This window comes from Dasypus novemcinctus, chromosome 2 (assembly GCF_030445035.2).
Source record: "Dasypus novemcinctus isolate mDasNov1 chromosome 2, mDasNov1.1.hap2, whole genome shotgun sequence".
In the NCBI taxonomy this organism is placed as follows: domain Eukaryota; kingdom Metazoa; phylum Chordata; class Mammalia; order Cingulata; family Dasypodidae; genus Dasypus; species Dasypus novemcinctus.
This window is the reverse complement of record NC_080674.1, coordinates 160,112,272-160,137,767: the sequence shown is the minus strand read 5'-3', so window position 1 is coordinate 160,137,767 and position 25,496 is coordinate 160,112,272. Positions and strand designations below refer to the sequence as shown.

The 25,496-nt window shown below is 52.9% G+C and overlaps 1 protein-coding gene across 6 annotated transcripts in view; it reads right to left on the bottom strand.

The window, feature by feature from the left end:
- The window catches only part of NDST1 (N-deacetylase and N-sulfotransferase 1), an 89,792-nt gene that overhangs the window by 48,063 nt on the left and 16,233 nt on the right, over positions 1 to 25,496 (bottom strand). Inside the window, exons 1-2 of one of the 6 annotated variants that reach the window (XM_071210740.1) lie at positions 15,230 to 15,313; positions 11,944 to 12,130 (exon numbers count right to left, since the gene is read on the bottom strand). The exons of 2 other annotated variants lie outside the window; for them this stretch is intronic. The gene's annotated coding sequence lies outside the window, so the exon portion shown is untranslated. Of the gene's footprint in view, positions 1 to 11,943; positions 12,131 to 15,229; positions 15,391 to 15,622; positions 15,862 to 25,496 lie in introns of those variants that run through there. 3 more of the 6 variants (XM_058281000.2, XM_058280998.2, XM_058281003.2) reach the window with 3 other exon arrangements.

Below are 25,496 nucleotides of genomic sequence, written 5' to 3'. Positions count from 1 at the left end.
CCCCCACCAGCCCAGCCTGGAGCCTGGCATGCAACTTAAGTCCTCTCCACGCCACCCACATTCAAAGGCCCTCACCCACATTTCCCTCAAGTCAGCCAATGGCATGTAAAGACAAGAGGTCCTGCAGGAGAACTCCAGGGAAATGACTTCCCCAGCCCCGAGTGACCTGTGCAAGGCAGAGGCTGTGCTATGCCCAGTCGGTGAAGACTGGGAAAGAGCAAGAGGCTCCGTCGCGGCCAGCCCAGCTCTCATGCTGGCAGAGGGAAAGAGGTAAGGGATTTGCTAAGAGGACTCAGCCCAAGTCCCCACACTCACAGCCACCTCCTCAGACCACATGCATGATGTGCTCCTGCTCAATAACCACCCATGGCTCCTACCACCCACTGGGCAAAATCCAAACCTCTAACCTGCTACACAGGTGGTGTGATTAATAGTCTCTACCGGCGGGGTAGGATCTGTGCCAGGGGCTTGCTAAGTGGTTTTTGTGCATCATGTAATTTAACTCTCACGGAAACCCTGTGAAGCAGGTACTGAGAAGAACCCATTTTCACTGATGAGAACACGGAGGCTCAGAGTGCTTGGAGTCTCACAGTCAAGGGGTAGAGCAATGATTCGCACCCACACCTGCCTGACTAGCCTGGGTTTTTAACTTTTGTGCTATGGGACCTCCTCACATGCTCCCTGCCTTCCTCATGACCCTCTGCTGTACAGGAGGGGAAACTGAGGCACAGTAAGACAATCTCTCTGTTGGTAACACAACCAGGGCAAGGCCTGAGGCCTCCAGCCTCCCATCCCAGCGCCCCTCGTCATCACCCCCACTCCAGCCCCAGAAGGAACTCCCCCAGGCACTGCCACACAAAAAGGCTGGGACCGAGCCTGTGACAAGGAGTCCTTGGAATCTGTCTTCTCCCTCCACCCAGAAGGAAGCGGAAAGAAGAAGAAAAGTTTGAAAAGAGAAAAAAAAAAAGATAAAGGGACCAGGAATCATTTTTTCTTACAGAAGAGCCTCTCAGTACCTAGGAAGTCCTAAAGGGCCTCCCCCACCCCTTGCAGGAAAGACCCCAACAGCAACGGGAACACACAGGCCCAGGACGCCCCACTTCCAACCACGACCCCCACCTCTTGCGGCATAGACCTCAGCCCAAGACATCTGACCCCAAATCTCCGTTTCTCTCCCCAGATCTGCTTGTGTTCTAGTTGTCCCCATCTCAGTAAATGGCAAGCCCCTCTTCCTGTCACACTGCACATTGAACGTATCAGCCAAGCCTGTCAGCTCATTCTGCAAAATAAACCCATAATCTGACCTCCGACTGCCACCCCCATCATCACCTCCACTAAACTTTCTCTCATCTGAGCGACTGCAGCCTCCCTGCCTGTCTGGTTTCCACCCGTGCCACCCTCCAGTCTGTTCTCCAGGCAGTCGTAGTTCAAGTGATCCTCCCAAAATGATGTCAAAACAAGTCACTCCTGGGCTCAAAACCTTCCAGCGGGTTCCCCTTTGCTCAGACTTGAACAAAGTCCTCTGGATGGCCGGAGAGGCCCAGCATGATCTCCTCCCCCACCCTCACCCCTCCTCCAACCAGGCTCTTCCTCTTCCTCTTTCCTGGCTGTTCCTCAAACACCTGCCCCCTGTGCGTGAGGTCACTGCACTGCTCCCCCTGCCCCATGCTCTTCCTTCAGGAATCCCGTGGTTTCTTCCCTTCCAGATCTGCAGCCCCTTTTGCCAGAGACACCGTCCATGGCCTGACACAGAAGAACAACTCCTTCAAGACACACTCTCCACCCCTGACCCAGCTTTAGCTTTCTTCCTGGCCCTTCTTGCCACCTGTTGGCCTGTGGATCATATCCCACCACTAGAATGTCAGCCCCAAGTCCAAGCAGGCACTCAGGCTGTTTTGTTCACTGCTGTGTCCCAGTGTCTAGAAAACTGCCTGAAACAAAGTAGATGCTTAATAAAAATGTGTTGCATGATCTGCACACGTTTTGATTTCTGTAGCCCCAAAGGCAGGGTTACACAGTGGTTGACACGCTTGTGTCAGCTGATACCCCCGAGGGTTTTCAGATGAACAGCCTCCCAGTCAAATGCCCCATCCTGTCTTGGGACAACCGACAGCTCGGACCAATAGACAAGACCTTATGGTGGCCCTATCCTTTTGCCACTGAGGGAGGAGAGCATCTGGAGAAGCTGGACCTCCACAGGGTGGCTCCAGCTGCCAACAGGAACACGGGTCAGGACTCCCTCCCAGCCCACCAGTGCTGCAGAGTCCAGCATCGGACAAACGCTGCCCCACGCCCCCAGCAAGAGAAGGCGGAGGAAGAAGGCTGGGGGCCACGCCTGCCCTTTTCCTGTTGTCAGCAGGAGAACTGTCAGAAGGAAGCTTTGTTCTCGGAATAAAGAGCATGAAGCCAAGTGCCAGGCGGAAACAGGCACGGAGGCGGCTGGCCCATCAGAGACAGTTTAAGGCAGAGAAAAAAGCAGGATAGAGGATGCCTGAGGGGTCATTTGCACACTCAACTGGTTTCTTGCCTCTAGGGAGGCTGTGACGATGGTGGCGTCACCTTTCCAGGCCCTAGCCACGAGGCTGTCCCAGACAATTGGACAATTGTCCCAGCTGGGTGATCTGACATTGGCCTTTCAGAAGAAGGTAGGGACGGGGGAGCATGGTGGCTTTGCCTGGGAGTCAGAAGACCTGAGCCCAGCTCTCCACTCACCCCCGTATGACATTAGAAGACTCCCTGCCAAGGAGAAAACTAGGAAAACAGAGTTCCTCCAAGTGTGCCCTACCTCCATCTCCCCACCTCTAGAAGGCCTATTCAGGTCTGCACTTGAAGCCTCGGCCTTGCCAGAGGACCCCACAGAGGGGGGAGCCCCCACCCACGGGCAGGTGGCTGGATGGCTGAGGCGAGCACTCCGGCCTCCTTGTCTCAGGCCCTCCCTGGGGGAACTGACTTCGGGTGTCAGGGCACTCCTCATTTGAGCTGTTACTTAGAGGCTGCAGAATCCTGGCCTGACCAGGGTGGGGCCTGGACTCGGAGCCCCCACACGACTCAGACACTGCCCCAGGGCCCCAATCCCCTCTCTGCTCTCCTCTCAAAGGACCACTCAGAAGGCCTCTACAGCCACACCCACCCAGAGGAGCCCAGCATGTTAGTGCACAGAGGACAAAAGAAGCCCAGACAGGGAGAGGGATATGCTGATGCCACACAGCACAGTGGCCACCCTGGGGTCTTCTCTACCAGCCCTGGGCTCCATGCACTTAGACAGGGCTCCTCAAAGCATGTCCCACAGACCCCCTGAATCTGAACCTTCTGGGAAGGGATAGGCTGTGCCCTAGAATGAACAAATCAAGAGACAATGGGGAGATGTAGAAATCTGCATTTTTCCAAGTATCCTAGGTGATTCTTGTAGAGACACCTTAGCTGGCCTTGAGGGATGGGGATTTCAATGAACAGAGTATAATAGTAGTAATAATAATAATGAGTGGAATAAACCTTGAGTGGTCAGATAGCTGGACAAACGAGCTGATGGATAAAGCAATACTCTCTAAAAAAGGATAAAGCAGTGGAAGGCCCAAAGAAGGGAGGTCCAGTCCAGTCGACACTGGAACTGATTCCCGCCACCCTCCCCCCTTGCCCGTCCTCCTGCACCCCCGCCCCTGACACAGAGGTCTGGACCTGCTGCCCTCTGAAGGCTGCTGATCCCACCAACAACTTCAAGCCCCCTGGGAGAGTGAAACCTAGAGACAGTTGCAGGTGAAGTGTTCTTGGCTGTATCGCAGTGTGGGGACAGCACTTAGAGCAAACGTTTATCCACAGCTTAAGAAGCTGCTGGGTCACTGGCTAAGCAGCCACAGCTTATCCGGGAGGAGGATTCAAGGGCCACAGGGCAGGCTGATCCAGAGGCCGCTATTAAATGGAACCTTCACAGCTGGCAGGGACATACCGTACCACTGCCATGCCTTCACTCACAGGAAGCATGTATGATGCTCCTGCTGTTTATGGTCCTGCACCTGAGCACTGTGCAGTAAGGGACCGAGAGAGGAGTCATACATACACCCCCCCCAAACCCCCGGTCTTCCAAGAGCCCAAGAATGAGACAGGCAGAGGCACTGCCCTGCACCACAAGCAAGAGAGAATGTATCCTACGCCTAAGGGCAGGGTTACACACTAGGTGCCTGCAGGGCCAGGAAGGTGCCTGAGTGCCTGAAGTGGCTGGGTGGGGACAGGGCAAAGTGGAGTGCCTGTGCTTCCTTGGAAGGGGAGAGCCGTGGCCACTGGAAAATGAAGGCTCGGGGTTTTCTCATTTTCTGATTTTTGAAGTGAAGCCAGAAGTCCAGATTTTCATGTGAAATCTGTTGGCAACTAGCTCAATATCTGGAGTAGGCCAAGCAAAATCCGCCTGTGGGCTGGATGTGGCCTGCCAGCTTGTGACCTCTGTTTTCTTAAGAGGGACAGAGAACGTACTGTGGAGTTCAGGAGACGCTGACTTTCCCGCAGCAGAGGCATCAGGGAAGGCTTCCTGGGAGACACGTGTTGGCACTGGGCTACAAGGAGGGGGAGCACACTGCTGGGTAGGGAGTCACAGGGGCCGTGGGTCAGGAACCCGCCAGGCTTAGGGCCTGGCAGGGAGAACCTAGGGCTCAGGCCATCTAGAAAGCCCACCTTTCCCCCCAAAAGGAGTCTTTATGTCTATGCCCAAAGCAGGGCCAGAGACAGCAGCTCTGTTCTGTCCCGAGGCAGTGGGAGGACGGCCTGCCCATCCTGCAAACCTCCAGACTAAATCGGGTAGCAGGAGAACCTGGGTCCAATTTCACCCCCGCATCTTGGGGAACCGGTCAACTGACACAACATCTCCATGGGGGAAGGGAGAAGAAGACACAATAGATGGACAAAATGAGGTTGAGCGAGTTCTGCCTGGCAGGGCCTGGCTGGTTACATAACCCCGCCTCAGGACAATGCCACTCACGGGCAGTACCCAGGAGGGCAGGGCCGGGGAGTGCCGGAATGCAGAGAGAGCTCCCTCTTCCTCCCCTGCACAGCAGCTGCTGGAAAGTCCAGCACAGACTGCAGACCTGGAGGTGGAGATGGAGACCCCAAGATAAAGCACCTACCAGGATCACACAGCAAATTGGCAGCAGAGCTATAACCGATAAAAGCAGCAAACTTTCACTAGGTGATTACTTTGTACCAAGCACTAGGATAAGTCCTTTAAACAGAGTAGCTCATTTATAAGGCTAACACCTTGAGATAAATACTCGTTATCCTCAGATGTGCAAACGGAAGCAGAGAGAGATAGAGTTACTTTACCCAAGGTCACATAGCTCGTAAGTGGACAGGCTGGCTCAGAACCCAGCAGTCGGACTCCAGAGGCCACGCTGAACCACGATGCCACACTTTGGCCAGGGTTCCTTCCTCTCGAGCCACACTGTCTCTTCAACAATATTCTCTCGAACCTGCAGTGCATGCCTGTGGCCCCTGCCCTCTGGTCAAGGCAGTGGTTAACACCTCAGGACACCAAGTCCTTTGACACCCTGCTGAAACCTATAAAATGTTGCACTTGATTTCAGGGCTCACTTTCCCTGCACTGGTGAGAATGGGGTGGGTCAAGATCATGGGATACTCAGGAGACGAGAGGCGGCAGAAGGAGGACTCCCCCAGGCACTGGAACCCCTCACAGCTGCAGGCTCAGACAAAAAGCCCCAGCCCCCTTAGTCCACAGGCGTGAGCACAGATCAGGGCTCAGGGCCTAGTCATCCATTCAGGGCTGGGAGAACAGAATGAATCATGACACACAGCAGCCCGCGCTGCTGTGCCTCTGCACCCACTGGTTGTGACTCAGAGCTCCCAGCTGCTAAGCAGACGGTGCACAGCTGGGCCGGGGAAGCCAGACGGGGGTGGCAGCACCAACCACACCATCCCAGCCTTCTCCCACCATGCAAGTTGCCGTCCTGTGGGCCCACCTTGCTACAGACCAGGCCTGACCTTGCCATAACCCCAGTGTTTCCAAGATCAGGGGGTAGCATGTCAAGACAGCCAGCCCCCAACAAGGCACCAAAAGACCCGGGTGGTTCTGATCCCAAGTGAGCTGCTGCCTCACTGTGCAACCTCAAGCAGGCCCCTTCCCACCTCTCAGCCTCAGTTTCCCCAACTGTAGAATAGGGAGATTGGACACACCCAAGTTCTTCCCAGCTCTAAAGCTCCCAGTCTATAAACAAAAGCACCTGTGGGGAGCAAAGGTGGTTCAAGCGATTAGGCACCTCCCTCCCATATCAGAGGTCCCGGGTTTGGTTCCCAGGGCCTCCTAAAGAAATAAAGAAGACAAACAGACACAACAAGTGCAAAATATTGAGGGGGTGGAGAGAAATAAAGTAATTAAATAAATCATTGAAAAAAAAAAGCACCTGACAATCCTCAAGGAGCTCCAGGACCCTGCTTTCAGGAAGTTACAAAAACAACCTTCAGAAAAACAAAAGTCACACTTAAGGACTATTTTTTTTTAAAATATCAAGAAGCCCTTTTTATAGTTCAACTTCCCCCATCCCACCTCCATTGTTCCAAATATCCTCTCAGGACTCAGAATATTCATTTGGGCTTCTTGGTATTCTTCCTCTTGGAAGATGCCCCACCCCTCTTTAGCAGCTCTCTTCCTCCCCTACCCCCCCAACCCCACCCCCACCCCCACACACCCACCTTGGCTCCAGCATTGCTCCCGGCCACCCCTAGGGCTGCAACTACCCAGCCTGCTAAAATTGGTTGGGGAGGGGGGTTGCTGGGATGAGGGGCACCTTTTTGGGAAGCAAATCCTTCCCTACAAGAAAACAGAGGCAGCTCTAGGTTCTGGTCCTGACATCCCGTGTGTCTCTGGGCGAGTCCCTGGCCCCTCTGGGCCTCAGTTTCCCATCTGTGAAATGAAGGGGTTCCTACCCTGTGTCAGGGAAGCCACTGAGTCCCTGGGCAGTAACTTGGGGATAGTGAGATGGGAACCAACATGCAGGGTGGACAGTGGGCTCTGATCTTGACTCCCTGCCCCCTCCAGCTGGAACCACTTTTATCTATGATTTTCTCTTTAGTCCTAGCTATGGGACCTTGAACTTATCACTGAATCTCTTTGAGCCTCAGATAGCCCATCCAAGAAACAGGGAGAATAAACGTCTGCAGTGGTAGTCCCAACTTGGAGGAGGTTTAAGCCCTAACCATGCCAGTGCAATCTCTATCAGCCCGCCCCCAAAGCCTAATTCATTCACTTGATAGAACATGTATTTGTGCATCTTTAGAAACCCAATCTAAGTTACACAAACACTGTAAGACAATCCCCTATGCCCTTCTTCCAATGAGATCATGCTCCCAAGCACCTCCTATATTGAATTCCTAGATCTACCATCATATATTCCATCCTATAAAATGGGGACATTAAAAGAGCCTACCTACCTTACAGGATCCCCTTATAGGGGATTACTCCTGTTGAGATTACAAGTACGTAGCAGGCATTTATAAGCTCTCAATAAATGTGAGCAGCAATAATGGTCATCACCATGATTAAACTTCCTGGGAAAGCTTAAAACCACTGGGCTGGTGATGGCTAAGGCCACTCAGTACTCTTGGACCCTGCCTGGCACCATCATAACTGCCCCACACAGACACCAGCAGCATGCACCCTCCTCTGAAGGAGAAGCCATCCTCTCCACCCAACCCCTCCCTAGCCCCAGCCCCAGACCACAGCCCCTTGTTCCCCCCACCAGAGGCCCTCAGAGACTCCCCACCCCTACCATTCTCCAAGCCCTCTAGCCTCCCCCCACTCTTGTCTTCCCAAGTTGTCCCAGTGACTGTCTCCTACAATCATGTTGGGGGTTTGCTGTACCCCATCACTGTGTCACAAGATTGTTTCCTAGAAACAGGGAGCCCTGACAAGATGGTGGCTGCCTGGAGACAGGTTGAGAGAGACTGGGCTTTACTCTGGGTGCCCCACATTTGCAGGTGATTGAATATGCTGAAAACAGGAGAGCCCGAGGAAAGAGGCACCCATGTTGTGTTTTCATTTAGGACCTAACCCCATGGTTCTCAACTGTAGGGAGCTTCACAATCACCCAGAGGGCTTCTGAAAACACAGATTGCTGGACCCCACCCCAAGAGTTTCTGAGTCACTAGGTCTGGCGTGGGGCTAGGCAATTTGCATTTCTAACAAGTTCCCTGGTAATGCTGATGCACCTGGTTTAGCGAACCCCTGACTTAACCTTGAGGTGAAGGGGGGAGAGCTTCCATGAACAGGTGATGCTTACACTCCTGGAGCAGCAGGAGCAGAAGTTACCCAGCTCTAAGTAGAGGAGGGACGATTACAGGCAGCATACACAAAAGCCCTGAGATGACAGCTTTCATTTCTCCACACCTGGACCCTGCCTGGCAGGTAGCTATTTGCAAGGCTGGTGGTGTCATAAACCAGCAGTGGCTGTGGCTGAGCCATGACTACAGCAAATCTTCATCTACCGCCACCCTACAACCTGCCCAGACAGGCCAATCCTTGGCCAGCCCAGGGAGGACACAAACCCAAGTCCCTCCTTCACGGAGCTGAAGACCTCAGGTCTGAACAAGGCCAGGATCCCCACCACAAACTTTCAGCCAGGTGAGCTCCAGGCTTCTGGGCCACACCTCCAGAAACGGGAGCTCCCTCCCTCCAGCCGTGACCCTGCCCATCCCGGCTAGCTCTGTTTTGATTTTAATATTTAAATGAAAGATTTTTTTCCTTATTAAAGGTGAAGACTTGGCTTGTGGGGTTTATTTAGGGGCCCCTGAAATTACACTGCATCTAGTAAAGCTCACTTAGCTCTGTTTTTTAAGTTTCCTCACCACACTGAGTTGAAATCAGCTCCCTGACACATCCACCCATCTGACTTGCCTTCCAGTCCCTCACAGAACAAGTCTGTTTCCTCTGGCCAGAGCAGCCCCGCAAAGATAACAGACCCTGACCACAATCGCCTGAATCTGCATTCTCCAGGCTGAGCCACCCACCTCTCTAAGCTTTACTTGCTACATCTGCTAAAAGGGGATAATAAGAATGCCTATCTCCTATCGCTACTGTGAGGATTAAATCAGATCCGTGGCTCATAATAATATCAACAACAACAATAATCATAGCTCGCATGGATTGAGCTCTTAGTTAAGTTCCTTCCCTACATTATCTGTCTAAATGCTATGAGATGGGTAAAATTATGAGTCCCTTCGTATTGATGAAAAAACTAAGCGGTTTACCCAAGGGATACAAATGTAGGAAGTGGCCCAGCAGGGATTGGAAGCCAGACCATCTAGCTCCAGAACCTGAGCTCTGCCTCTGCTCTGTCTCATCTCCTAATCACCTGGCTCAAGACCTAGTCCAAGCCATCTATCTCCCCATCACCAGCCTCTCCCCCTGCCCTGGCCTCAGCCCCTAGCGCACGCAATCTAGGGGTAGGGGTGCGTGGTCATGAGAGCAAGCACGCGGCCCACCAACCTAGCAGGGCCTTCCAGCCAAGCCAATTTGTCTGCTGCAAGCTCTAGATCCTGCTCAGCATGGCCACCAGAGAGGACACAGAGTCTGTGGAACTTGAATACTTTAACCTTGATGAAAGCAGAGAAGAGGAACAACGGAAACATAACAAAGGGAGGGAAACACATCAGACTTACTGGAGGAGGCAAGTGGCTCCCCATCCCATGTACAAATTACCCCATCTGTCTGGGCTTCAGCTTCCTCATCTGAACAAGCTTCTTCAAACCATTAGGCAGAAAGTTTGAAAACTTAAACTCCTGCGATTCTTCCCTCCATCTCTAAAAGGGACACCCAGGTATAAACAATAATAATAACCACTGTTGTCACTGAACAGCTCAGATTTACTGGGCTCTCACTGCATGAGGCATTGATCTGCTCAACCTCCACAGCAAAATAGGACTATCATTATCCCCATTTTACAGTTGATGGAAACTGGAAACTGATGCCCACAGAGATTTAGGTAACTTGCCCTAGATTGTACAGCTAATAGTGACAGGGCTGGGATTTGAATCCAGGACCTTTGACTATACTCTGCCATGCTGCCCACCAGCACCGATGCAGAAATGAGCCACCCAAGGTCCTGATTCCAGAGCTCAGAGCCTAGAGCAGTTGAGACATGTCCTTAAGGAACTGGAATTTAAAGCCAGGTGTGCAAAGCACCCCAGGAGAGGCCCAGACAATGGCTTCTGCATGTGTAAAGGAAGAAGCTGGCAAGGCTGGATCTGGGGAACTAGGAATGACTGCATGGAAGAGATGGCAATGGAGCTGGACTCTGGAGGGAGAAGATTTTGGGGTGGGCAAGGGGAAGTGACCAGGATTTAGTATAACATCGTGAGCAGAAACGTGGAGGCAGGAAAGGACAGAGGCAGGTGCAGGGGGTGGAAAAGAGGTACGTCCTGCTTGAGAGGTGACGGGGAATGGGGACTGCGATACTCAGTCACACAGTGGGCCACATCCAAAACCTTGCCCCCAAATAAATAAATGCTCCATAGCTGCTCATTCATGATCTGCATTTTAAAATTAGATTAATCCGATCTGTGTTAAGCAATAAGGCAGACAGGAATCAATGGGCCTGGAGGCAACTTAGCCCAAATCCCTTCCAGACACAAGCTTTAGTCCCCTCTGCAGTTGCTTTGGTGACAGGCCAGCTCTAGCTGTCCAAATGCCTACCTTTCCTCCAAGCTCCAAACCTCTAAGGCTGAAGCTGACGGACAGAGCTTTGCAACCATCCCACAGGCAAAAGAAAGCACCTTTGCTGGTGACCCCAGAGGCCAGGATACCTTCCTTTAATCTCTACTGCAGGAAAGAGGAAGACAAGCCTGCCCCTCTCACCCTGGTTCCTCATGTACAAACCCACGAACACCAGCCCTTCCCCCAAGCCCTACTGACTCAGCCTGATTCAGCCTTATTTCCTCGCGCTTGAGCAAAGGGAGACTGACTCCATTTCGGAGACAGGGAAATGGAAGCAGAAAGTTTGACTCCTCCGTGGAGCCACAGCGCCCAGCATCCCCAAGGAGCCCTTTGAAGGTCAGCTGGGCTGAGTGTATCCAAAAGGCAAGGACTCTCCCAAGGCGGCGCACTGCAGGCCAGGCCCGTACGAAACTTCCCAAGATGTACAGGCAGGGGCGGCTCAGAAAAGCTCTGAGGAACGCAGGATGTGGATGTGGCCGAGCACCATCCCAAATGCTGAGATTGTAGTATAAACGGGGAACAGATTACTGTAACTGCACTATTAACTGAAGCTACCAGTACAATTATAAAAATGTGTTTTTATCAATAGTACCAAATGCACCACACTAGGACAAGGTGTTAGTAATAGGGTGGTGGGGAGCAGATGTAGCTCAAGTGGTTGAGCGCCTTTTTCCCACATATGAGGTCCTGGGTTCAATCTCCGGTACCTCCCTAAAAAAATAAAATAAAATAAATAATAATAGCGTGGTATGTGGGAATCCTGTATTTTATGTAGGTTTGTTCTGTAAACCCAAAACTTCTCTAATAATTTTTTTTTAATTTTTAAAGGATTACATACACAGCATCTTAGTTAAAAGAAAAAAAATATTCAAAACTCTGAAAAGGAAACTTACAACTAAAGTTCAACTAAAAATGTTCAAATAGATTAGGGAAAAAAAAGGGAGGAAATGAGAAAGGTCACCCAGGCCTGATCCCACTGATACACCCTCTCCAACTCTCCAGCCTCTTTTCAGACCTTCAGTGCATGGGACCTTGCTTCCTCCCCAGGAGCTGCCAACCTTGGTGATTTCTCTGCCCGTGGGAGATGCAAAGGACAAGCCTATGCCCTCTTAAGGCTCCTTTCCCAAACCTTAGCGCATCTTTGATGACTCCCAGCCCTCAAGGTAGCTGTAAACTCCTGCAGCGTCCCCCCTCCTTCCCTCTGCCCCACTCAGGTCCCACTGCCTGAGTCCAACCTCGGTCAGCTCTCGAGTGCACCCGATCAGCATCGACTCCGAGCAGGTCTCAACATGGCCAGTCTTGCCACCATCGTTGGCCGAATCACCCCTGAGAGAAGCAGCACAATGGGAAAGAAACAGCTCCAGCCTGGGTTCAAATTTCAGCTCTGCAAGGGACTCAGTCCCTCTGGATTTCCATTGCCCCCTGTGAAAATGGGGCAGAGGTAGGGATTACCACCAGCACACTGGCGACTTGGCAGGGGGACTGTGCGGTTTCAGTGGGGTGTCTGTAAAGAGTCTGGCACAGGCTCAGTAACAGACATCGACTCAACACTGCTTACCACCCTCCATCCTCTCTACCAACTACAGAACCAAATCCAAATGCCCGAGCAGGAGGGTGCAGCCTCCCCACGGCCCAGTCTTGTCTCCTACTGCCCCCCTTTCCCACAGCCTGCATCCTTTCAAACACTTCCTCCCCCAGGCAGCCCTGCTGACATGAACAACCAGGAGTGCTCTTCCCTCCCCTGACCTTCCACCTTTCTCTGATCCAGCGTGCCTCAGCTGCTATCACTTGGAATCTTGCCTTCCCTTCCCCATCGGAACAGCAGCGTTTCCAGCACCTCATCGCACTGTCTCCCCCGTCACCCTGGCCCACAGATGCTCTCCATACATATTTTTAAAATTACCCTAATGTTCCATTTCAAGTAACGAATATCCAAGTCCTCCAAACAGTCCAGATATTTCAAGGCATACCCAAAACCAAATTCTGACCCAGAAGAAACCTGCCCAGTCTCTAAGACTTGCAGACCTGGCTTTCATCCCAAAGTAGGGAAGAAGGGTCAAGCAGGTCCAAAGCCCAGGGCAGGGAGAGCTACAGGCTGCTGAGACCAGAGCCCATATGCAAGTTTCTCTTCAGGCCCACCTCTGGCCCATGCTTTAACATTCTTTTTTTAAAATTATTATTATTATTATTATTTTTTAACATTCTTGATATCCTCAACTTGTGATTATAAACTGTTGCATACTCCTCATGACAGGAAGCTCACTCTCCACCATCTCTCGCCAGCTGGCTCACTCTCTTCACCTATTGATCCTCCTAGAGGCTTCCCTTCCCACTTTGATTAGGCTGATGAGTATAGCTGCACATCAGAGGATGGCCTCATTCTTAGGACTCCTTTTCAGCCTTCCAGATCCTCCACTTAAAGTGTTCTGACCCCCCAAAGTCATGGAATATCCACACTTGTTCCTACAAGCTGACAGTGCACTGTCAACCCAAGAGGAACCCCGACTCCCAGGGCCCAAGAAAAACCTACAGACCCTGCCAATCGGAGGCAGGGCAATAATGCACAAACTCCTTCTCGAGAACTGTTTTCCTTACCAACCTCTACCCACTATCCTCTCCCCCAGCCCATGGTTTCAAATGTCATTTATTAAATAGCAATTTGTTTTCCATTTTTACAGTTATTACTCAAGGCCCCAATCAGAGCCTGATGGGCAGTCAAGAGTGGTTGCCCAGGAAAAGACGGGGCCAGCGCAGGGCCTGAGGTTCAGCCAGTGGAAGCCACTCCATCCGCTCCCTCGTGGGGTATTTATCGAGGGCCTACAGCGTGCTAGGCTCAGGGACCCTAGCACTGCCTGCTAGGATTCTGCAATCCTGACACTGGCTCCAAGTCCACCCCCCGCCCATTACTGTCCTGGAAACCGGGGCACCCAGTGCTGAGACCACTGTCCAAAATCAGCTCCTTCGTTTAAGAATGAGGACCTGCTGATGGCTGAGGCAGGTAAGAGCGCACTTGGGTGTAAATCCCTCAGCCTTGGATCTCTCATCTGCCCAAGGGTTCTACTTCTCAGCCCTATCGCTGCCCCATGCTAATCAGAAATTGACCTGGTCTGAAGGGGAATGGAAGGCTCTGCTGTCCCCTGGGTACTGGGGAGAGGCCTGTTGACAAAGCCACCAGCTGTCCCCAGTTGGAGCCAGGGAGACAGGCTCCTCCCTGCGTCACCCATACTGGAAGGGCGTTCCTGCCACGGACCCAGCCGGCACCAGAACTTGGACCATCACAGATCTCCAGGCTCCACCTGCCTTCCCGTTTCCCCAGCTGCCCACACTGACAAGAACCAGGTAGGGCACAAAATCTCATCCAGAACCAGTACCGAGCAGAGGGAGCATCACTTGGGGGTAAGGGCAATGGTGGGAGAGGGAGGCAGGTATCCTCATAACTGCACCTGAAGATGAAATGGCGAGCTCGGTCACAGGTGGAACTTGTAGAGCCCTGAGGCTGAGGCGCAGGCAGGGGGAAGGGGGTCACACTTCCTACCTGGGCTTTGCCTTTCTGTGCCTCACTTTCCCCAAATGTAAATGTGGTTAATAATAATGCAGGAGGATTAAATGGGATCATGTATTTAAGCAATTAGCTCTGTGCCTGGCACTGAGTAAATACATACTTGTTGAATATAAACCTGTCACCCTTCACCATGGTACCGACAGGCTCTCATTTCATCCTTAATCTGGAGGCCACTAGATTTCCCCCATTTTACAGGTGAGGAAACCAAGGCTCAGAGAAGGTAAGAAGCCAGTCCAAGGTCATACAGCTGGGAAGTGACAGACCCCAAGTCTGTCTGAACCTCAGACCAGGACATTTGGGAGGCCCTCCTAGAGGGTACTGGGGGTGGGGTGGGCTCTGGTCCCAGGAACCTGGCACGGCTACTGGCATGCCAGGGTGCTAAGATCTGGGGATGAGCCAGGGGCCCAGTTCTCAGATTCCCGGCCAGTCCCGGAGCCCACGAGGCCCACGGGCGCCCCCTCCTCACCCAAGTCACAGGGCATTGAACAGCAAGGCTCAAAAGGGCAACTCCCGAGAAACTGGGGGAGAGGGGAGTTTGAGACCAGGCCTCTCACAGCCGGGAGAAAACCGGTCGGGCTGCCTTACCCTTCCCGAAGCCGGGATCGGGCCTCTAACCCCCGTCTCTCGCCAGACAAAAGTTTCCCCTGTTCGGGAGCAGGGGAGGGGGAGGGGGCATTCCTCGTGAGTGACTTTATCCGTGACCTACAGCTGCTGCGCTGCCCTCGCCCGCACCCGGGCCTGCCCCCGGCCCCGCGCGCGGCCTCCCACCCCTTTGTCCTCCCACCCCCGTGCGCGGGGCCCGGCAGACTCCACCAGCCTGCCTAGCGCCCGCCCGGCGCCCGCCTGCACCAAACTTGCGCCGGCGGCCGCTGGGGCCCCGCGCGGCCTGCAAATCCCGTTCGGGCCCCGCCGGCTCGGCTGCAGGGGACTGGCCCGCCCCGGCCCTCCCGGCCTCTTACCTGCCGCGGGTGGGGCGCACCCCGGAGGGGACGCTCCCGCAGAGGCGCCGGGCGCCTGGGTCCCCTGCACGGAGCGTGCGCCGCTGGGCTCTGGCCCCGACCGCGGTTAACCCGTTCCCGGCCGCCTCCCGCCGCTCCCGCCCCGGCTCCACGCCGCAGCCGCCGCGGCCGCCCGCCCTCCTCCCCCATCCCCGCGCTCCGGTGCCCAGCCCCCAGCCCCTGCCCCCGGTGCGCTGGGGCAGCTCGCAGCCTCCCCTTCATCCCGCGTCAGGGAGGGGGGTCTCTCCCTGAAGACTGTAAGTTGGGGCGCGCTGCCTCGCCCCCCGCGGGCCAGCGGAGCACAAAGGGGGGCGTACCCGCCCGGCGAAAGCCCCCCAGCCCCTCTCCCCGTACCCTCTCCGGCCCCGGCGCCTACCTCCCCGAATCACGGCCGCGGGCAGCTGGGTTCGAGCCGGTGGTGGCGCGTGGCGGCCGGCGGACGCCGGGTCTGGAGGCCCGGGCGGCGGGGTTGCGGGCGGCGAGCGCCCGGGGGCGGGGGGCCGGGGCGGGACCGGGCGCTGCTATCGGGGCTGGATTTCTCGGCTTCCACCGGATTCTCCCTCGGCTCTCCCGGCGATTCGGTGCCGCTCGGCGACCACGTGACGCGGGCTGCCTTTGACCCCAGTCTCCGAGCGGGTGGGGGCCGGAGAGGGTGTCAGATGCGGGACCCACGAGGGTCCGGGGCGGCTGCCGGGTGTCCAGGAGGTGGTGACCCCGGGGAAACAAAGCCCGGGGGAAGCCAACAAGTTGATCTGGGTCAGAGAGGGCGCAGCGCTGGGGGTCAGCAGAGGCGGCAAGGAGAATGAGCAAGACAAAGACCCGCGCCCGCTGCGCCTCCAAGGGCCCTGGGAGCGCCCTGGCTGGGTCCGAGGGGGCCTCCTGGCTCTGTCGCCACCAAGTTGTAACAGTCCCCCCAGGCCTCGTCGCATGGCTCCCAGCCAACCATGTCTCTGCTGGAGTGACCCTTCCTGGGCAGGCTTTTCAGCTGCCCCCCTTCCCCTGACTCTGGCATCCCCCTTTATTTCCTTTATCGTGATTATCTGGTTCATTTACTGGTTTCATTGTTTACTAGAATGTCATCTCCCGCCTCCCCCCAACAAGTTGTTCCCAGCTGAATTCCCAGAGCCTGGCACATAACAGGCAGATGAAGTGAAAATCTCTCCTTGCACTAAGCCTGTTTCCCACCTCCCATGTTATTTCAGCCATCTCAAGAAGTAGGCTGGGGTTACAGTGGTTATTCCCATTAAACAGATGGGGCCAATGTAGTGCAGGTGAGGCAATTCCTTGAGTCTCATTCATAGCTGGGAGCCTGAACTGGCACTCATCTGACACTCCAATCAAGGGACTGTGCCATGGAACCGGCCTGTAAAATGGTACAGGCGTGGATTTGACCAGTGAAGTCCCTAAAGAGCTTATAATTGATGCAGCTTACCTTATTCCTCCCCCAGAAATTACATCTGTGGGTCTGAGATGAGGTCGGGGCAAATTTAGAAGAGTGGCTTGGTGAATTCCTAAGTTCACTCAGAGGCTCAAGATTATCTAACCATAGGAGGAAAGCTAAATATATATATATATGAGCAACCAGAGCAGAGCTAAGGGAGGCAGAGAGGCCGAGCCTGACACATGCGGGTCCAATGGACTCAGCAAAGGGTAGCTGCCTTATACCAGAAGAAGGGGCATTCAGCCATCCATTCACATCTCTGAAGGGAAAAGTTGCTCAACAAGTTGGGGATGGGACCCGGGCTCCTGACTCCCAGAAATGCCATGTGACAACTTTGAATGGCATGTACTCGGACAGCATGGAGCCAATGGGAGGGAGGGGGAACAAGCCCAAACTACAGGCCAGACTGTTTTCAAAGACAGGTTTGTGACTTCTTAGCCCATGCGCCAGTCACCCTACTAGTTTGACCAGGGAAACCTGTGTAAACCAGCAAATTTTCCTTGGTAATCTGTGTTCCTATGGTCAATGAATCTAAAGTGCTTAAAGAAGGTCTGATTTTGGGCAGGTTAAACAAGTCCCTAGAATTTTAATCATGGTCCTATCTGCTTTAGAGGGTGGGTTCCATCCACATGAGGCTCTGGGAGCATCTTCTCTGTGCCAGGCACTGTGTGCCTAGTAAGTGGATGCAGAGTTGAAGGAGACATGGATCTGCGCCTTCAGGAAGCTTCCAGGCTTGTCAGAGGTGACCTGCATGTCCCTGTGCTAGAGGCTGGCCGTGCTGAGGGCCTGCTCATGAGCCACTGGGCAGGAGCAGAAAGAACGGGCAGTATCAGGGTGTGGAGACATTCCCAGCAGAAGGAAAAACCTGGTCTAAGGGTACGTGGAGAGGGCTCAGGAAAAGCTGAGTGTTGCAGCTGGGGGTAGGGTGGGGGAAGCAGGAAGGAATAAGTGGGCAACAAAACCAGAGGAGGGTTAGGAGCAGACTACGGGCAACTTCACGTGGCTCCATGGATCTACATTATCCTGAGGGCCCGGAAGAGTGAGAAGGCTGTAGGCAGGTGAAGGAGGTAACAAGAGGCTGGAGAGGAAGGGAGGGATCAGAAGGGAAGGGGCGAAAGCAGACCGCGGTTCAAATCCCAGACCTCCTTGACCCGTGTGGAGCTGGCCCACGCGCAGTGCTGATGCGCGCAAGGAGTGCCCTGCCACGCAGGGGTGTCCCCGCATAGGGGAGCCCCACGCGCAAGGAGTGTGCCCCGTAAGGAGAGCCGCCCAGCGCGAAAGAAAGTGCAGCCTGCCCAGGAATGGTGCCGCCCATACGGAGAGCTGACACAACAAGATGATGCGACAAAAAGAAACACAGATTCCTGTGCCGCTGATAAGGATAGAAACAGTCACAGGAGAACACACAGCGAATGGACACAGAGAGCAGACAACTGGAGGGGGGGAGGACAGGAGAGAAATAAATACAAAAATAAATCTTTTTTAAAAAATGAAGGGAAGGGGTCGTCAGGTGCAGAAGCCATCTTCCTGATCCAAAGTAGACTCACCCTCAGCATTTGACAGGGAGCCTGTGAGCTGAGGTAACTCGTCATCTCCACGCCTCTTTCCACTTGTGTCTCCAAAGCTCTATCCACTGACTTGGGCTCAAAGCCTTCCAGCGCGTCCCCTCGAGAGGCTGCAGCTGGCCGCGGTGGGTCTGGGTGAAGCTAAGGGCCTGCCTCTCTTCCCCTGCCCCAGGAGGCTCTGAGGAAGACTGCCCCTGAGACGCCCTCAGCACCCACCTCCCTCCACCAGAGCTCTGGCGCCTTCTTTGGGCTAACCACTCCCTCTGCACGAACCTCCTCCTCAGCCCCAGGTGGCTTCCCCACTTGGCTGTCCCAAGGTCACTTTCAACTCAGTAAGTCAAATGCTGAGCTCATCATCTTCCCCCAAAACCTACTTGTCCACTTCCTCCGTTGAGCTCAGAGCCCTGTCACCACCTCCCTGTCCTCACTTCCCATCCCCGAGTCCCCTAGTTCTGCCTCTGGCTTTTTCCCTCCAGCCATCCCCATTCATTCATCTTCATCGCTGCCACTCTAGGCTGAGCTACCTTTCCCATGTTAACAGCCTTTTAACTGCTCTTCCTCTCCCTGACTTTACCCTCACACACAACTTCATCATGCCTATATCCTACCTAAAACCATCCCTGGCTTCCCATTGCCTTGCTCTTCAGGATAAAAGCCATGTGTTCAGTCTCATCTATTCCTTGCCCCAAATGGTATACCTCACCTGCCCCTTTGCTTTACTAATTGCTCCTTAAGAGCATGGACTCTGGAGCCTGGCTGCCAGGATTTGAATCTCAACTCTGCTGTTTACAAGCCACGTGATCTTAGGCCACTTACTCAACCTTTCTGCACCTCCGTCTCCTCATTTCTAAAGTGCAAATCATGATATTATCTACTTCTTTAGGCTGTTGGGAGAACTAAATGAGTTAAAATAAGTAAAACCCTTAGTGTGGTACCTGCCCCATAATAAGCACTATATAAATGTTAGCTAAATGGCGAATTTTGACCCTTTAGGTCTCAGGTTAAAATCCATTTCCTCCTGGGGTTTTCCCTAAACCTCTAATCCAGGTCTCCTGATACACACGACACAGCTTTCTCTACATCCCTTGAACAACTCTGTCACCCCTGTAGTTGCTTGTAGGATGCCTGTATGTCCCTCTAAAAGGTAAACTCTTTGTAAGTAGGATTGTATTTGTCTCAGTCACCCCTGAGTCCAGGGCCCTGCACAGCACCAGGCACAGTACCTATTTGCTGAATAAACAGATTAACTTAAAAGTTGATTTGTGTTTTATCACAAAAGAGAGGATACCATCTACCTACAAAATGCCCATCAATGGTACTTCATTCATTCATTCATTCATTTTATTTATTAGTACCACCTCTATATTCTTCCTTACACCTGCTGGAGGAGAGGACATGGGTGGAATACAGAAATGATCAAGACAGATGTGGCCCCTGCCTGCAAAAAATTTATAGTCCAGTAGGAAAGACAGACATGTAAATTCATAGGAAGATACAATGCAGTGTAAACATGTTGTTATAAAAGTCTATAAAATTTTGCTTCCCAGTAGGTGAGGGTGGAACAATGAAAGTGAAAAGTAACTGAAAATAGACACTGTCTGCTACTTGCTACAGTAGCCAGCCTCAGCAGTTTTGCCTTGAGAGCAGGAAGAGCAGGTAGGTAAGATCTACTAAAGCACAAAGCAGTCCTGTCCCAAGGCCACTCAGGTCACTGCTTCTTTCTCTGCCTGGTGACCTCCTATTCAGCCTTCAAGGCCCCACTTAGGCAGCACCTCCTCCATGACACCTTCCTGCTCATGCCAGGGCTCTGTTGGGGACCCAGTCACAAGTCTAGTGGTTTTCTTGTAATATAACAGAATTTGAAAGGGACAATCCAAATTTCATGTCATTCACATCCCTACAAAAATAAAAGGTGATTCAGTGAATGTGTAACTACATGTGATTTCATGTTTGGACTCCAGAGGAGGCAGAAAATAACTTCTGTCGAACCACGTGATCTGATTTGTGGTTAGGGGAACATGGTCACCGTAATTACAGCACTGACCACATGGTCGGTGTCACGGTTTCCTCCCTCCCTCCCTCCCTCCTTTCCCCTCTCTCTATTTCTCTCTCTCTCTCTCCCTCTCCCTCTTTCACACACACACACACACACACACACCAATACACACACACAACTGAGCTCTTCCAGGACAGGGACTGTTTGCTTCCTGGTGGCACATCTCGGTGTTTGTTAAATAAAGGAAGAGATCTATAAAATGGGCATGCTATTTACACTTCAAATGAACACTGGACATGAAAGGTTCTGGAAACCAAAGTCTGTTTGAGGTGTGGGTCATTAACAACAATTAATTTATTACTCTGGTGCATGCCACCCACTTGGTTCATTAGCTCAACAACCCAGAGAGAATGAAGCTCAGAGAGGTGAAGCAACTTTCCCAAGATCATACGGACAAGACTGGCAGAAAGGGTTGCAACTTCAGGTCCATCCAACTAAAAGCTTGAGTTCTAGTCACTACTTAGCTCACCTCCTGGTCCCCAAGGGCCATGAGCTCCCAAACTGTCCAAGACCTCCTAGGTTTCGTGCGCCTTCCCTTGCTCCCACGGGATTCCGTTCCAGCTTTTCCCGGGCTGTACACCCATTTTCATCAATGCTGCTGCTGTGCAGAGTCCACTTCCAGCTGGTTTCCAAAGCAGGCCCATCTCAAGGGCCAGATTTCAGGTTTGGGGCAAAGCCTAAGGATGCCAGTCATGCCTTCCCCAGCCCACCCCTCGCTCCCAGGGACTGCCACCAGCAGAAGAGAGGGACTCAAATTCAGCTAAGCCTTTCACATGAAGCACTTCTCCAGCTTTTAAAAAGCGTTTCTCATTCTATACCCCAATTCCTGAGGACCCCAGAGCAGCCTCAAGGGACAGAGTAGAGATTTTTCACCCCTATTTTATAGATGAGAACATGGAGGTTTAGCCAACTTGTTGGAGATCCCCCTCACTTAGGTAAGAGCCTGGCGAGCTGCTGCGAAACTCAGGTGTTCAGACCACCAGCCCTGCCTTTCACAGCTGTGAAAAAGAGAGATGAGAGTGAAAGACCTCCAGAGTCCTCCCACAGAGAAGATAAAGGCTTCTGCAAACAAATGTAAATGGCTTAATGTTACTTTTCTGTTAACTGTAATTGTTACTTATATGTTAATTGTAATGGACCAATTGCAACAAAAGAACCCCCCCCCCCTCCCAAGAGTGGGTGGTCTCTAAGTGACTACCAGCCCTAGGCAGGAAACCCCCTGAGGTCTAGGCCCCAGGTCAGGACTGGCCAGCAGAGGCCTGAGGGAGCGCCCTGAGGCTCTTGGGTGGCAGGTGCGAGGGCCTCCCCCCACAGCACCCTTTCCCAAACTTTTTAGCTGTTAGTCAGAGGGCCTCTACCTGGCCTTGCCCCCAGGCTGTTTTCCATTCCCCTCTCCACCATCCTTCCCCCTCGCCGCCTCATCCTCTGCGTTCTGCCACCTAGAGCCAAATGCATTTAGCCACTCAAATCCAAAGGAGAGGGAACACAAAAGGGGTTTCTCCACGATTACTCCTGTCAGTTATTTTGGTTCACCCGCACGGCTCCTGTGGGGCCTTACAACTTGCATGTGCCAGTTACAGAAGTTGCCACTGTGAGGGTGAGGGGCTCACCCAAGGCCCTGTCGTTTCCAGCACGAAGCCAGCAGATGCTCCCACGACGTGAGAACAGGAAGGAAACGTCAAGGTCACCTGGAGGAGGTTGCTGGCCACAGGAGGACCCATCACTCCCCCACGCACATCCAGCCCGCCTTGCTCATTTGCATTATTTTCCTGGCTCCTGTTGGTGTCTGTGATTGCTTGGGACTGTATGTACCCCAGAAAATCATGTTTTCAAATCTGTCCATTCCTTTGGGTGTGAACCTATTGTAGGTGGGACTTTTTGATTAAGTTAGTAAGGCAGACCCTGGAGTGGGTCTTAATCCTCTTACTGAAGTCCTTTATACATGGGGATAAACACAGAGAGAAACATAGAGAAGCACTGAGAAAGCCAGGCAACCAAGAAGCTGAGTGCAACAAAACCAGGAAGAGAAGGGAGAGACTAGCAGACGAAGCCATGTGCCTTGTCATATGACCCAGGAGTCCAGGATCGCTAGCAGCCTGTCTTCAGAGAGAAAGCATCGCCTGATGGTGTCTTGATTAGGACATTTTCATGGCCTCACGACCATAAGCTTGTAAGTTAATAAATCTCCCTGGTAAAAGCCAACCCATTTTTGGTATATTGCATTTTGGCAGCCTAGCAAACTAAAACAGCATCTGCGTTTGTGATTTCTGACCTAATCCGATTCACCTTGTTGTAGAAATGGAGAATCTGAGGTGGAGGGGAGGAGCCTGCCCAGATCACTGAAGATGGGTAGCAGGGCTGGACCTCGACCTGAGGCCCGACGTCAGCCGGGGCTGCGTGTATCAGGAGCTGGGAGCTGGCACCGGCCAGGGAAGGACTCCCAGGGTCAGGCCCCGACGTTGCTTCTGGGCCCTTGGGGATGTTTCAGCCTGGGGAGAAGGGTAGTGTTGACCCCATGCAAAGTCGGCTCTGGGACGGGCACAGTGGCCAGACACTTGTCTGGGGCTGTCTGCTCAGACAGACATGGAAATTCTTATCATTCCAAGGCCCCCTCTTCACACCCACCTGTCTGGGCTGGGTCTGTCCTGAGATGGAGCCGGGGCAGGGGGAAGGGAACCAGCAGGGAATGTTGCCACACAGGCACACTCACAGCACATGGGCACACTCATTCACACTCGTGCCCCTCACACACCACTCCCCATTCCCTGCCTTCTCCCCCAACCTGCCCTCAGTCCAGGGCCTAAGAGCTGTGAAGCTGGACTGTCCTGAGTTTGAATCTAGGACCAGTCCTCACTTTCTGTCACTGAGCTATTTGGCTTCATTTTTCATTTATTTGTGAATAGGGATCATAGTACCTACTCCGTGACAGTGTTGAGAAGATTAAGTAAGATACTGGGAAACTGCTAGGCACAATGCCTAGCAAAGCTATAGTTGTTACTGTTGTTTTTAGCCAACACTCCTCTAGAGCTAACTAGAGGGTTTCTCTATTACACACACACACACACACACACACACACACATTCACCAGGGGCTAACTCCCAGGCTGCCCTCAGCTGAATGACCTACCCTCCCAGCCCTATCACCCTCTGTCTGACCCTTCCATCCAGTCCCTTCTGGAACCCTTGAGCTCTGGGCACAGTGTCCTGTGTGTCTGTTATTCCTTCTGCCCAGAATGCTCGCAATCCCACTTCTCCTCAACTTCAACCCCCTCCCCATCCTTCAAGGACCAGCTCCAGTTCCATCTCCTCCAGGAAGCCTTCTCTAACTGACCTTGGAATTCCTGGCTCTGTCAATGAGAGCGCCTCGTCCTTCCTCCTCGGAGTCTCTTCAAATTGAAAAAAGCAGTTTCCAAACAGCATTGGGGCACTCTAAATTTCCCTCCTGGTTTCTGTGCCACCCATGCCCAGAACCTATCGTCAACCATCACACAACTTCCTTGAGCTGGAAGCAGGCCAGGGCTGAGGGGCCACGGGGTGCAGGCCAGGTACCCAGATGGAGAGACAGAACAATCTACAACGTGAGGGAGGCTGGAAGGATCCCTGCTCCATTACTGGGGTGGCAGGGACAGTTATGCTGAGTGATGGGGAAGCAGAGAGGCTCTTCCGGGGCTAGGGTCCCTGCTGGGGACTGCTGGAGACCATCTGCAGGGACAGGTGTCGGGGCGGGCTTCAAGCCTGCGGGACAGCAGCGCGGGGGGGGCAGGGCCCAGGCTCCCCGGCTTTCATGAGGAAAGGGCACAGGCTTATACCGCGAGGCCCCAGAACGTGCTCTGGGAACCTGAGGGTGGAAGCTGCAGAGAAACAGAGTCCAGCCAACACCACGGGGAACTCTCGCTAACCACTTACAAAGCCCCGTCACCTTGGCAGCAGTGGGGTCTCCACCGGACAAAGGGGCAGGGCAGGCTGGGTCAGCGCTGGTCAGGGTGGTCTAGAGAGGGTCACTGCTTTGGGTGGGAGGAGGGCCAGGGTTCTGCTCAGATTTTTCTAGGCTTAGAAATTTAGTATCTAAGATTCACAGCCAGTGATGTAAAATTCTGGGAATCTTGTTCTAAAGTTCTATCACTTTAAGATTCTGAACTGCCCCAATTCTGAATCTCTAAATTTTTAAATAGACAATTTTATGATTCTGAGATTTTAAAATATTGCAATTCTGAAGTTCTAGGACAACTCTGTCCGCTAGAAATACAATGCAAGCCACCTATGAAATTGTTAACTGTTTAGTAGACACATTTTAAGAAGTAAAACGGTTTAAATTAATTTTAATTGTATATGGCATTTAACCCAATATATCCAATTTATCATTTCGCCATGTAATTAATATAAAGAAATTATTAATGAGATGCTCAAAGTTCTTTCTTTTGTACTAAGTCTTCACAGTCCCCTGCGTATTTTATACTTAACAGCACACCTCAATTCAGACTAGTCACATTCAGTTACTCAATAGCCACATGCAGCTGGTGGCTGCAGTTTTGGACAACACAGATGAGAAACCTAAAATCCCATGAGTCACTGTTCTAAAATTCTAAGATGCTGTGCCTCTGAGATTCTAGAATTTTGGAATTTTGTGGCATACTTAGGTTCTGAAAGTTCTAACTGTGATTCCATCAGATTACAATGTTGCAGGAACCCCAAGGCTGCTTGGAGAAAAGGCTTCTCCCCACATGTCTTTTGTGTGGGAAGAAATCAGACACCCCGCACCCCGAGCCCTCCCTCAGCTGCCCCCACCATCTGGCCCAGCAAGCAGGAGAGGGGTGGGCGTGCCCAGCAGGCGGGCCTCTCCAAGGGGAGCTGCCTCACCGGCCATCCCTCCAGCTCATCAACTCTCCATCCATGTGCACGGGCCCTGAAGCGAGCCTCTTGCTGTGGAGTCCTCCTGGGGAGGGGGCGTGCCCCTGCCTCCCTCCTTCGGTTTCCGTCCACCTGGAGAGCATCTGGGACTGCCACAGCAGATGGAGCTGGGAGTGGAGTCGAAACCCCGGCAGAATCCTCTGAGAGTACCACTGGTCTCCCTCGGAGCCTGGAGGCTGGGGGCAGGCAGGAGACAAAGGCCCACCAAGGGGCCCCTTCCAGGTAGAGATGGGGAAAATGAAGCCTAAGAGCACACGGG